At 35.6% G+C, this 15048-nt stretch overlaps 1 pseudogene; it reads right to left on the reverse strand.

The window, feature by feature from the left end:
• Positions 1-3637: 3637 nt before the first annotated feature.
• On the reverse strand, positions 3638-14978 carry LOC113095099 (FACT complex subunit SSRP1-like; annotated as a pseudogene).
• Between the last annotated feature and the right edge of the window lie 70 nt (positions 14979-15048).

The following is a 15048-nucleotide window of genomic DNA, read 5'->3' on the forward strand; positions in this document are numbered from 1 at the left end:
GATATAGTCATAGTTCCTTCAGGCAAGCTGATAATAGCAAAGCCAAGGTCAGGGTTTCCTAGGCCAGGGAACACTAGTAAAGTGTGCTATACAGACACTATAAGTTGATTTGGAAGAAGAAAGTGTCTGGAAAATCAATATCTGTAATGTAAATATAACTGTACCATTAATCTTTGACGAGAGACATACCCGTTTAGTGTTTTGAATGGATTCAGTAAATCTTAACCTGCAGCAGTCATTCACAAGCTGCACATGCTTGTGCGGGTTTTTGTTTTTTTGATCGTATGTTAATATTAACTTCTTCCAGCATTCTTTCTGTTTAGTTTAGTTATTTATGAAGTGAGACACCAGCTCAAATGGTTTGAGTAGAGCCCAGTGTTGCCAATTTAGCAATTTTGTTGCTAGATTTAGCAACTTTTCAAACTACCCTTTTCTTCAAAAACCACCTAGCAACAAATTTAGGTTTTTGGCAACTTTAAGCAACTTTTGTAAAATGACTCCGATGATAAGAAAGGCACATATTATCATCTAAATTACCAGAAAAAGCCAAGCAGCACATCAACCCGGAGAGAGCTGGAGATAGATGCCTAACAGTACAAACATCAAATCTGCATTAAATTTCTAGTTCCAATAATAAATGCACATTTATGATACACCATGTTATTAGGTTGTATATATAATTGTTGTTTAGGTGGGTACACTGTAAGAAAAAATATGTGGAAAAACTGAAAAGGTACTAGTAATTTTCTGCCAGGATATTAAATGTAACCCTGTAACCTTAAAACCAGTGTTAATTTCGTTGACTAAATATTTTCGTCATTATTTTCGTCACGAATATATTTTTGCCGACGAAAACGAAACGAAAACTAAAATAGAAGGCACTGATGGAGACTAAAACTATGACTAAATTGATTGACATTATCGTCAACGAATAAAGGACGAGACGAAAATAGACTGTGACGAAAATCAAATCAGCAGACGGGAGAGATGCGAGGAATGAGCAAAAGAACCGGCAAAACAGAACAGACTGCATGAGAGAAGAGAACCAATCAGAGCCTGACTTATTGAGACGTGAAGCGAAGGTTTTCAGTTTTTATGAGCTCCCGGGAAGTCGGCATTCGAAGAGGTGATAGGGACTTTAAGCAACAGCCTCTGGTGGAACGGCAACGCCATTCTGGCGTTGTATTGCGCCTGCGCGAATTTAACTGCTACTTTGTGACGTTCTAATTTAACGGTCTACTACGGGAGAACAGCTGATTTGCCAGAGTCGCTACAACGTGAGAGGTTAGGTAAATAAATGTTATGTTTTTAGACTTATTTACATCATACAATATTAAAAACTCCTCTTCTGACAAAAGATTGTCATTTAACGCCAAAAGCAATCCTTCTCTTGCTTTTTTAAATTATATATTTTTTTGGATCTCAATAAATGAATTAATGCTGCGTTGCGCTGTTCTGTTTTACCATTGCTTAGTGACTTTTACGTTCTTGGCTACAGCGGTGTGACGGCAAACTTCCGGTCGCTGTAGCCGTTCCATTCGCAGCTGTTGCTTAAAGTCCCTACAGTCTAAAAGAGCGACAAAATGTCCACAGCTCACTTCACGTTTGACGACGAACAAAACAAAACAAAGTGTAAAGCACGCAGAGCGCTCATTCGTGGCAAGAACACAACCAATTTGAAAAGACATTTACAGACGAGCCACCCGGACATTTTCTCAAATGTAATTTTACAACGATGTTCTTTTGTTTATTGAGCTAAGCAAAATTGGAATAGTGCAGTGCGTAGATGTTGTAGCATTAAATATTACGAACTGAAAAGTAGCTACTGTAAAATAGCCCCTTCTTCAAATTAGATGCGAGCACAATACTAATACGTAATATCATGATAAATACATTTGATTAATACTAATGTTTAGTATATTTTATAATGTTCTACTTGTTGACAATATCACAAATATTTCTATATTAGTCATGTGAAACATGAATGTTCACATCCTATCATTATACATACAAATCTAGCAATATTGTAGTATTTAAAACATACAATATTGCTAGACAAATGAATACCTTATAAAATCTTGTTACTTTTTTTATCCACCTAGCTGCCAACTTATTAAATATTTACTTTAAATGTATGCACTTATTGTTCAGCTCAGCTGTAAGCTTTAAGGTCCTGGACCTAACGTTATTTTTCTTTTATTGATGGTCAATTGGCAGCTAGTTATTGTTTACATTATCATGACAGTGTTTGTTGCTGCATAAAAGCTTTTGAATCGAAATAAAGACACAGTTGTGTTGAAATAAAGTTGAATTTGTCTTTTATATATTTTGGTTAAGTTTGTTTCCTATACCAGCTGTAAAAAATTGTCTAGTAGCCTAAATCTGTTATTGATTTTAGTCTTATTTTAGTCGACTAAAATACCAAGCAATTTTAGTCGACTAAAATAAGACTAAAATTAAAACAAATCAGATGACTAAAACTTGACTAAAACTAAAAAGAATTATAGTCAAAAGACTAAGACTAAAACTAAATTAAAATTTCGTGTCAAAATTAACACTGCGTTAAAACACAGGTAAAACACCTGTGAGAAATAAACAGTACATTGTGTCTTATTTTTATACTTTCGTGTAGCACACTAACTAACTACCAGTACACTGCTTAAACTATTATTGCTCCGAATGTGCAGTTTTACTATCACGCAATGAAAAGGTACTGGTAATTGACATCACAACATAAAGCAACCATACTTAGTTTTCAACTGACCTAATTAGTGTTACAGTATTAAAACTAGAAACACTAATAGACTATTTATTTTTACAGTCTTCTGTCTTAGCAGTTTATGCAGTAGACCCCATGCATCACTAGTTTTGATCCTAGACAGATTCTAAACAGATGACGGAAAATACAACACACGCTGTAACTGTAGAAAAATCTAGAAAGAAAATGCAATGATTTAATGGGGGTCGGGCTACGAGCTTAGTAAATTTATGTCAACGAAGATGAAATGTCGCCCTTTGTAGTGGCTCAATGGGACTGACCATTAAACAATCTGTTGTTTTCTTTTTTCTCCATAACATCATTAGAAAAAAAAGTGTGAAAATTATAATGTTGTGCTGAGGTTGATTTGTACTTCTTGATTCGTACACATTGTACTTCTTATGCTTTACAGCTAAAAATTAAAGGATGTCGACGCTTTCCAGAACTATCCACATCCATTAGCAAAAACAGACTCTCAGTTGTTGGGTTTTAGCAAAAACAGACTCTCAGTTGTTGGGTTTGTTGGCATTTTACTAGGCTTAAATCATTTTACTGTTGATGCAACCACATGAACTTAAAAACCACATTACATTTCCACTTACATTCCAGAGGAGAACTGATGAGGGTTGTAAAACACTGAGTAGCTGTATTCATGACATTCAATATTCAAGCCAGTAATAAATTAAAGATTCATTTTAGTTTGTTGAATAATTTCTTAAAAACAATGACATTTTTAAATGTTGATTTTTTTTTTTTGTTACAGTAAACGTGTACAATTAGTAACGTGTGTGAACAAAATACTGTGTAAAATAAATGGTGAGCTCAGATCAAACAAAAAAATTATGAATACAGGATGAATACAAATGTAAAAAAAAAATATTTTTACATTTAAGCAATTATTTTCATAACTTGTTATTCAAATGCAAATACATATAGAGTAAGTTTAATAGCTGTTAAAGATACGGTTTCTGTTGTGTTTGGAAAGCAGCATTGTAAAATATCTCTGTACAAGCAGGGATCTGAACAAGGACTGGACAACACAACACTGTTTTAAAGAAATAGGTCACCCATGTTTTGTTCTAAATCTATTTTCCACGCAATTTGAATGAATAGGGGATGAAGCATAAAACCTTCAGAAAAGAATGAAAAAGCAACCAGAAGTATAAAAACTATTTATCTATTTTGTGCATTGGATTAGCTGATTCACTGAAAAGATCAAAAACAACGATTTGTTGATTAAAAAGACATCTCTACTGCTTTCGTGAATGAGCCAAGGAGAGCTAAGGTGCGAAATATAGAGTACATCTTACGTACAGGATCGAAAGTAAATAATGACAGAATTTTAATTTCTGGGTGAACTATTCCATTAATGTCAACACTATCAAAGGTATATACAAAAGCGTTTATGATAGTCTCGAAAACTTGAAACAAAACTTGATGTTTTGCCATAATATGTACTGTATCAGGACTTCATCCGGTCATGTACACTATAATGATGAAAGGGAAATGGTGTTTTCTTCCATTCCCCTTTTAATGTGTCTGTCATTAGTGTCTTTTAGTCTGAGCCAGACTCTTCAGAGCTAGGCGGTGTGCTGACCACTTCCTCTTCATCATCAGACCCCTGTGTAAAACAATAGCACCAACAGAGAGTGACAGGGAATCAATGAATACAATACCTGCTTGTATAGGATTAGAACTGAATAAGGAAAATCAAATGATCAACAGTCAAAAAGTGTCAAGAAGTCTGGATGCATCAATTGTAAAATCTACACGCAAGTATATTTTTATATTAAGTTTAGTATCTAAACTTTTTAAGTATTTATTATAATCTAAGTCAATGTGAACTAATTATTTTACAAGAACACAATTTAGATTGAACAAAACTCAAATTATATATATATATATATATATATATATATATATATATATATATATGTATGTGTGTGTGTGTGAATATATATATATATATATATATATATATATATATATATATATATATATATATATACTGTACAGTATACAGTACATTGGTCACAACACGTTTTATGTTATGTATATAATTCCATATATAATTCCACATGTGTTAATTCATAGTTTTGATGCCTTCAGTGTAAATCTACAATCTTCATAGTCATGAAAATAAAGAAAACTCTTTGAATGAGAAGGTCTGTCCAAACCTTTGGTCTGTACTGTATATATATAATCATTAAACTGGTCTTTTTAAATTCCCATTGAGGTAAAATCTTGGAAGACTTCATTAGTTGTGTATCAAAATTTGGACAGAATTTCGCATTATGCTTAATTTACAATCCGACATAGTAAGATATAGGCAACATGTGATTGAAAAAAAATGACTGCTTGTTAAGCTGTGGTCACACAAGACTTAGAGTGACCACATGTAATGAAACTGCGAAGGCAATGGGTGAAAAAAAAAATCTGTTATTCAAGAAATACACCAATTTTGACAGCCTGACTTCTCAGGGTGTGACGTATGCAATACTCTGTAATCTTTTTCTGAGCAGCCACCTATACATTTAGCCACCAGTAAAGATACTATGGAAAACACTGCTGCTGTAACTATGTTAACGCATGAAACAAATCTGTGAAGTGATTGTTAGTGTGTTACCTTGCGCTTCCGTCCCTTGCCTTTGTCTGACTCTGATGAGCTCTCCTCACTGGATATGAACTCTCGACTCTTGAAGCTGTCGTTGCCTGTAGCTCGCTCCTTCTCTTTTTCCCTTCCACCAGCTGACTTCCTTTTCCTTTTTTCTTCATTCTTCCCTCCTTTCTTCTTTTTCTCCCTTCAGGAATGAAATGTGGGGAAATGGTAAGACACGGCCAGTTACTTAATGCTAAGATCATATTTTGGAACAATATGATGGTGAGTAAATGCACTGTCCATTCAAAGTGAGCAAAGGACAAAGTTGTGAATATTTTGAGTACTTTTTTGAGCTGCCCGAGGAGCCTCCTCCACTCTCCTTGTACTCTCGCATCGCTCTATCATACTCTTTCTTTGCTTCCACTGCTTTCGCATCCCACTCCTGGTGGAAAAACAAAATATCAGTTCAAGTTCAAAGGGAGACTGAAGGAGAAACAAGACAGTTAGAGGAATGTAATACATTAAAGGGATAGTTCACCCAAAAATGAAAATTCTGTCATTAATTATTCACCTTCATGTCATTCCAAACCTGTAAGACCTTCACTCATCTTCGAGACACAGTTTAAGATATTTTTGATGTAATCCAAGAGCTTTCTGACCCTCCATAGACAGGAAAACATTTACAAATTTCAAGGCCCAGAAAGGTCGCGAGGAATACCTTTCTGATCGTGCCTTGATCGTGTTAGGATCCTTGCGGTCTATGGATAATATCTTCATTTGTGCTTTGAAGATGAACAAAGGTCTTACGGGTTTGGAACGAGATGAGGGAGAGTAATTAATGACATAATTTTCATTTTTGAGTGAACTAACCCTTTAATATTGTGGAAAGTCCACTGAATGTGTCAGTGTTAGAGAGTGTATGTCACCTCTTTCTTCTCTTTGCCAAGTTGTTTCCACATCTCTCCAGCCTTTTTGGAGATTTCTGTGATAGAGATGCCCGGGTTCTCTGATTTAATGCGGTCTCTGCTCGAGTTCAGCCAGAGCATGTAGGCACTCATTGGCCTCTTGGGGGCGCTGCTGTCCTTTGCCTTTTTCTACACACAAGAAGCATTGAATTTTGAGTAAAAAAAAACTTACTAAATGTACTTAAAATATATTTAAATAACCATTGTGCAAACTCTGTCACCCACATGTTTTATTCTTCCCTCTTCTCACCTCTTTCTTCCGTGGTTTTCTTTCTTTTACAAATTTCGCTTTCTTGGCTGGTTTCTTCTTCCGATCGCCATCACTGTCTCCGTCATCAGCGCTGCTTTCACTGGCAGAGGCCTTACTGTCATACCTGACACACAAATATGACTTAATGATTTATCACCCTCACCATTAAATAGTGTAAGAATGCTTGCTGCCTCAACATTAAGGTATTCTGAGTGTTTTTTAGTATCAAATCTCATTGATAGGGTATTCTGGGTGGTTTTATAGATGTTTTTTGACAGTTTGTAATATCTGCCAGGCAAAAATTGCAAGTCTCTTCTTAACAAGCCTCATGACTTGAGGTATCAAGAGGTTTTAAACGACGTAGCACAAACTATACACCAAAGTTTAATACTTACATTTAAGAGTTTGTTCATGTATGAGAAATAAATAGTAATAATAAGTTTGTCTTTGCTAAAACTGGTATATCAACACAAAGCCTCTTACTCCTCTGCAATTTCATCGTCTTCTTCTCCAGGATTAAAAGACTCATCTAAAAAAAAAAAAAAAAGTAAAATGTTAGTGTCATTTTTGACATCTAAACATCTGCACCTAGGGGTGGGCAATATGGCAACAAAGTTATCAAGCTTATAGAAGAATAATAAATCATCATCACTAAATAAAAACAGAAAAATAATAATTTCAAGCAATAGAATAAATCAATGTAACAGTACAGTACAAAGACACAATTGAAATAAATCGTTTTTCATTTATGTCTAACAAAATAAATACTATAATAAAAATAACAAGAACATATCAGAGTTTCTTTTGTGTCTTATTGTGCCATCTATTATACCATAATTTATGCGAGAGTGTAGCATTATAAAATGACATGAACGCAACTGCAACAATCTGAAATCTCTACTGACACATTTTTTTACCGGTTTATTGTGTGTACACCGGTCATCTAAACACAAAATCATTTTTAGCTTGCAGACTGATTGGCTCACCACTCTCGCCCTCTGAGTCGTCACTGTCATTGCCCTCCTCACGGATCTTGCCCTCTTCTTTCATGCGCTCCAGGTACGCATCGTGCTGGTCGTCGTCTGAGTCACTGTACATGTTATCATTACCTTTCATGCCCTGACAGAGTACAAATTAAAACATCAGGGCTATAAATAAATATCATTGTAAAGTTAGTATTTGTAACAAAGCAGACACAGGAAAGCCCTCTCCAAGCAAAAGATTTCAAACCCACTCATGTTCACATACTCACCGGCCTTTATCTCTCTCACACACACACACACACACACACTCATATAAGCAATCAGTGCTAACTCATTCAAAAGCACTCCCTTGAGCAATGCTGTCTTCAGCACACAGAATTATCTATCATACAAAAGGTTTTCTCGTAAAGTGACCACAAAATTATATTCAGGTTTCGGGCACAATACTATTGTGGTCTTAATGAAAGTCTGTGTGATCTGAACACAGCGTTAAGCTGGTCAAATCATAACCAGCAGTCCGCCTTTCCACATTTTGGTGGATGAGACATCTGCCTTAAGCCATCAAAGATATGAAAGAACACATTTGACACTCGGGTTGTGATTGAGACACGCAAACAAACACCATGCAAGCAAGTTATTGGAGCACCGACACCGGACCAAACTGCAGGGCAATACCAACCTTTTTCTACATGAACACAATACAGACATACACCACAAACACAAAGAGCAGAATAAGTGTCCGTCCACGGTGTGAGGGGTCTATGGACATGTCTAAGTGGATGAATATTATGTAGTGCTTGATAGAAGAAGACGTACCTCTTTGAAGCCTCTGTTCTTGATGCTTAACTTCTTAGCATTGACGAAGTCAAAGAGTTTCCCATATTCCTCCCTGAAGAGGAAGACAGAGGCAAAACAAACAGAGGATAAAGACTCTTTTAGTGAGTTAAAGCTTGTTCACACCAAGAATGATAACTATATGTGACCCTGGACCACAAAAAAATTCATAAGTAGCACAGGTATATTTGTATCAGTAGCCAACAATACATTGTTGGGTCAAAATTGTAAATTTTTCTTCATGCCAAAAGTAATCAGGATATTAAGTGAAGATATTTTGTAAATTTCCTAAACTAAATATATAAAAAATTTCATTTTTTATTAATAATATTAATTTCTAAGGACTTAATTTGGACAACTTTAAAGACCATTTTCTCAATATTTAGATTCCTGATTTTCAAAAAGTTATTTCTCGGCCAAATATCGTCCTATCATAACAAACTCTACATCAAAGGAAAACGTATTTATTCAGCTTTGAGACTTTTCCTATATCTCAATTTTTTTTAATTTAGCCTTATGACTAGTTTTGTGTTGCAGGGTCACCTATTAGCTTTCATAAAGTTAAAGTTTAAAGTGTATCCAGAGGTTTTGTAAACTTAAATGCTTGAACTCTGGATTCTGATTGGCTGTCAATGTTTTCTTTCATAAGCTCAGGGGGAAAAAAAGAGGAAAGAGATTCAATCAATATTGTTCCCCTGTGCTTTTATCATTATAAGCTGTGGTGTGGTCATCCCTATCCCATTTTGTAATTGAATAACTATCTTTAGTACGTTATATAGGGAAATCTTGAATGTTTTAGTGAGATATGTTTTAGTTCATTAGATATGAAACACAGTATGTACAATGAGTATGAACAATGAGAGTTGTGTGTAGGATTTTTACAAAAATACAGAACCAGAATGTAGTGCAAAAGTGTGTTTAAGTTTGCTCAAAAAATGACCTGTTATTATTTACTCACCCTCATGTCTTGTCAAACCTGTATGACTTACTTTCTTCAGTGGAACACAAAATCTCAAGTGTGTGTTTGTTTGTTTTTGTCTACACAATGGAAGTCAGTGGGGTCCAATTTTGCTTGGAAAAAAAAATAGACAAAAACAGAAACTTTTGGGTAACTATCTCTTTTAGTTTTGCAGAAAGTGTTGTTTCTCACACATTAGTGTGATGTGATTAACTGATGTCTTGGTGTATTGATTCAGTCATAATGTGTGTTAAATTGAAAATACTTTAATGTGCATAAAGTAGCTTTGATTTTTCCCCCCTTAACGTCTAATGTAGAAGGGGTCAGGGCACTAAAAGAGAGGGGCAATTTTATTCTAGAATAACAAATAAAATCACCACAAAGAGGCAGCACAGACCTTCTATGGCAGATGGGGGTAAGTGCTTAGGGACATAATGGCAGGAAGTGCCTTAAACAGGATATGGACACTGGCCTTTTCATTACTGGTGTGGTCAAGTTCCCACAAAGTTATGTTCTCAACAAATGGACAAGATTAACTGTGGGCTCATGGGTACCTCTCGATGCTGCTGAAGGTGTATTGATTTCCCTGCTTGGTCTCGATCTCGAAATCAAAGGAGCGGGTGGTGGTGGTTCCACGAGCGAAGTTCACACAGGCGATCTCCTCGAAGCGCAGGTGCACTGGGGGCTTGTGCACATAGATGAAACCTCTTTCCAGAGGATACAACAGCCCTGAACTGGCCTTGTATGAACATGTTATACACTGAGCACCTGAGTGACTAAAGAGAAGAGTGAGAGGAAATAACACTGGAAGGGGTTTTCACAAAAATACAGGCTTTACTGAATTTGCACAGATATTACTGTTTGTTCTACTACATAATTCCAGAATATACAGCAATATCTGAAACATTAAAGAAATGCATACTTTTATGCAGCAGGGGTGCATTCAGTTGATCAAATGTGACAGCAAAGAGACATTCTTATAAAAAATCTACTTCAAATAAATTATGCCTTTCTATTCATCAATTATCCTGAAAAAATTAATCATGGTTTCAATATACGCATTAAGCAGCTCAACTGTTCCCAACATTGATAATAACGTGAAATGTTACTAGAGCACCAAATCTGCATATTCCAATGATTTCTGAAGGTTAATGTGACACTGAAGACTGGAGGAATGATGCTGAAAATTCAGCTTTGATCACATGAGTTAATTACATTGGAAAATATATTTAAAAAGAAAAAGTTATTTTACATTTTAATAGTATTACATAATTATTATTTTTTTTATTATAAAAAAACGCAGCTTTGTTGACCACAGGAGACTTTTAAAAACTGCAATATTGAATATAACTGACCCCCAAACTTTTGTTATTAAATTACTATTAAAACATACATCAGGAAGATTCGCTGCAACTGTATTATATCAGATATTTAAAAAACTGCATTTTGGTGTATATTGTATTATATTTATGTATTTTATCCTCTTTAATCTTGAAAAACATAATATTAACAATATGTAAAAGTAGGTATATGTTGTTTTGTTTAAAATAATTTAAGCTAATTTATACTTTTGACTTGTTAAAAAAGTCTTTTTGCAGTTGTCGGTTTTTTAAATCTAATTTTCTTTCACCGAAACGTTTTTGCAGTGCTTACCCTTGGAAATTTCCAGGCACTGTGATCTTTCTGTTGACCAGGGCCTTCATGACTCTGCTGACCATCTCATAGAGAGAGCCAGACATGTTTTTATGAAGTTTCCCCTCAAAACGTCTCTCAACCTCATCCCTGCAGAACACGAGAGAGAGAAACCGTATTGCTGGATGGCAACACATTTTGAAGAATGAGTGTAAATGATGGAATACGTTTGAGTGACATATTCTTTTAATCCCAGGTTGCTCCAAGGTGACTGTCCCTGTAATAACTCTACTGTAACTTGCTTAGGATAAATGCATCTGCTAAACGACTTCTTGCTCTAAATTAGTTTCATCAACCTTGCTGAAATGAATGAAAGCTACCTTTCTACTTTAGTCTTGGCAGCAAATGTAAAGAGTTTACATCCTTCAGAGTCCCTCATTCACTCACTCTCACTCACTCACTCACTCATTCATGTTGAGAGTAAGGCTGATATCCTCCTCCTTAGAAAACAGAAGAATGAGAAATGATAGCGGGTTTGACCTTGTTTAATAGGCGGGTCCAGACTGATCTGAAACAGACAGAGAGAGAAACAGATCAATGCAAAAGACAAAGCCCTGTGATACTAGTACTAAAGATGGATCCAGACAGAAAGCACAGGTTGTTTAACAGACAATGATGCCACACTCACCACAAAGAACATTTGGCGCTGATCCTTATGAGGCAACAGGAAAAGGCGGAGCACTGTGGTGTATGGGATCTTGTAGTCAAATGTCTTACCATGCAGATGGAGGAATGTCGGATAAATGCGGATATCGTACCTACAGAGAGCAAAAACCATCAAAACTTTTGCTAGTTCACATTATATTTTAATAAGATAGCAAAACAGTGTGGTGTTATGTTTATGTATATGTACCTGCCCCTTGGTGTGAGGCACTGCAACTCTCTGAAGATACACACAGGCATCTCCTGTAGCCTGGATGACATCTGCCTTGACAGAATGTTCTGAGCAAAAGCCTAAAACAGCAGAGAAGAGACCGTGACCTCATTAGTTTTCAGTTGAAGTGGGCTTTACGGAGGCAAAGATTTTACTTTAGGGCTCTAACTGGAGTCTGTATAAGCTTAGAGAAAAAAAACCTGAACATACAAATGAAAATAAATAAATTGATTAAAATAACGAAATATTACAATACAAAATGTACAAATTAAATAAATAATACATCTAACAGTACAGTACTATATAAAGGTAATATAAGAAAAACATTATAATATTTTATACATTTATAATTGTTATTTTTTCTATTCAAATTAGATTCAGTTGGGTCTTTTTACATGAAAATGTGTAACATAATTTTAGGACGTGTGTCACTCACACAAGGACGATCATATTTTGGGTCATCTAAAGACTGAAAACCCCTGCTTTATAGGCATTATTATGATTATTACTTTTTAGACTGTGCCATCTGTTGGTCACTGTTAGGTAGTGGCCCACACACCTTTACCTCCACAGGGTCTGCACCCTCCTCTCCTGTGGTGGGTGGGACATTAGAAGCGCACCTCCATCAGGGATACCTCTGTGTCATCATTCTGATGAAACTCCACAGTGAACCTCGTTCTTTCCCGTGGCACACTGGGACACACTGTGAGCGGAATCTCAAACGCTGACTCTCATTCACCTCAAATGAAAGCAGCGGTCCTGAAAAGCCCACAGGAGGACAAAATATTTAACACTTGGATATGGGCAGTGAAAGCTATGTCTATTAAAATGCAAAGCTGGTTAGTTATTAACAGTCTTCTATTATTTCTATTAATTATTTTGAATTGATTTATTATTTCTAGTGATCGACCAATACAGTCTGTTGATCACAACTTGTGTCTTTAAAAATAAGGATGGCTGAAAGCTGATATAAAACTAATAAATTATATCACAGTATTTTACTTAAAGAGCCTAAGTAATGCATGTATACCAAGTGCTGTAATTATTATTTGTTTTTGTTTTTTTTTTTCTAATAATATTTACTAATTTAGACATTATTCAAATTATAGAATTTATTCACTATTTAAAAAATTATAATCTGAAATTGATCTTAAAAATAAACCTGTAAAATAAAATAAAAATTATTCTTAGCTATGCTTGATTCTGTAATCCTATTAAAGTATTAAAAAAAAAAAAAAAAAAAACGCTGATTGCAAGTCTATGTGCACGGGTAATAATTTTTTCCCTCACTGTAAATATGACACAGCACAGCATTGTTTGAAATCAAGGATTTAAAGTTTGTATATGAGGAAGTATTATAGTGTTTGCCTTTCTATTATCACTTTAGTAATAATAGTAATAATGTATTATTAATCTAGTAATATATATAATAGTAGTCTATTATTACTTTCTATTATTACCAATAATTTAGTTCACTTAAGAACTGTTAAACCAAGTAAATTAATAAAGAATGAGCACTCCAAAGTGTCTCGCTTAAGCAGCGCTTTTCAGGCAAAAAGAAAAACTTGTTTGTCGTGGCCAATAATTACAAAAGTGCCAAAAATCAGCAAATTTATGGTGAAATATCAGTCAACCACTAATTATTTCTAGAAAATCAAAAGTCTATACTGTGAAAGTTAGAATATTGTACCATTCATCCTACAGCCCATAGAAATCTGAATTAAGGTCACTATAAAAAAATGTGATACTGTACATTTCTCAGAAATGGTGTTGCGTCAGGAATGCACTGACCATTAAATTTAGCAGTGCCCCAATTCCAGCCCTTCACACACATATCTTTCTCAACCAGCTCCACCTTGTAGTTGGCTTTGAAGTACTCTGAGATCTTTTCAAGGTCCTTTGCATAAAAAGAGAGAGAAAAATCGAAGACATGTAACGAAACAGTGGAGGCTGGAGCAAACTGATCTACTTTTAGTATTTAATCTGTATCTCAGACTCACAGTGTCTTTGAAGCCATCATATTTGTAAATGTTGCCGGTGCTGGTCCACAGCTTGATGCCGTGACCCAGACACACTCTCCTCCACTGGGCTTGAGTCAGCTCAGACACTGGAATGCTGTCCACCTTCCCAGTCTTACTGTTTTTATACACCACTGTCTGTTTACTGAAGCGAAGACGCCCATCGTTCTGCAGAGAGAGATCGGTCAGATATGTTCAAGAATAAGATCTGCAGGCTGTCATAGCATCTACTCACCCAGGTGCCCTTGACCTCCTGATAAATCTCACTGAATTCCAGAGTGTCGTTCATGTCTGCCACTCCAGCTTAGACAAGAGTGGACCTGTGACGTTCAAAAGCTGCGACTGCAGAGGTAAAAATCATACATATATACATTATACAGTATTCATATAGATTTTTTGTAATCGTCTCTTCTTCTATCTTCGTTTCAAGAGTGTTGTCAATGATCGAAATTTACTAACTGATGCTGAGTCTGCACTATTTTCATTGCAAGATGATTTGGATGTCATTTAGCGTTGTGCTATACAATAAGTATCTGCGAATCTTAATATAATGAAGAGGCACTTCAAATGCTTTTCTAAATCTAAACAAATAAATGGAGCTAGCGAAGCTATCATATTCTGGCATCCAGTAGCGGCTGGTGTTTTTCTGTTTTTATGACGAACGACAGATTTTAAATTGTCAGTAAATTTCTAACGTGGCTAGTTTATTTCGAACACGTTTATGGCATATGTAATTAAATATGTGAGATATTTGAATCAGCATTACTGTTATTCGGCGAGAGGATCGAGGCCGAGTCCCGTGTGCGTAGATTTGAGGAGCGCAGCGAAGAGGTATTGTTCGTCGTGACGCCATCACGCTCCGTGCGTAGCCCCGCCCTTCCTATCGAATGTCAGTTTTGTAAACGATCGAGCCACAAGAGCGAGAATTTAAAAGGCTTTATTGATAAAGACTGCTGTCAACATTGGCAAGTAATTGATCGTAAGACAACATCCAAGCAGCATTCAGGTATGCCGTGAATTTCATATATATGTAAGGGGATGCACGTGCAATTTTGCAAAAGCTTTAGTCCAGTCGGAAGCAGTGTTTTTCTATCGATCGATTAATAAAAATTGCCTT

Source organism: Carassius auratus, unplaced genomic scaffold (genome assembly GCF_003368295.1).
Source record: "Carassius auratus strain Wakin unplaced genomic scaffold, ASM336829v1 scaf_tig00215625, whole genome shotgun sequence".
Taxonomy (NCBI): Eukaryota; Metazoa; Chordata; class Actinopteri; order Cypriniformes; family Cyprinidae; genus Carassius; species Carassius auratus.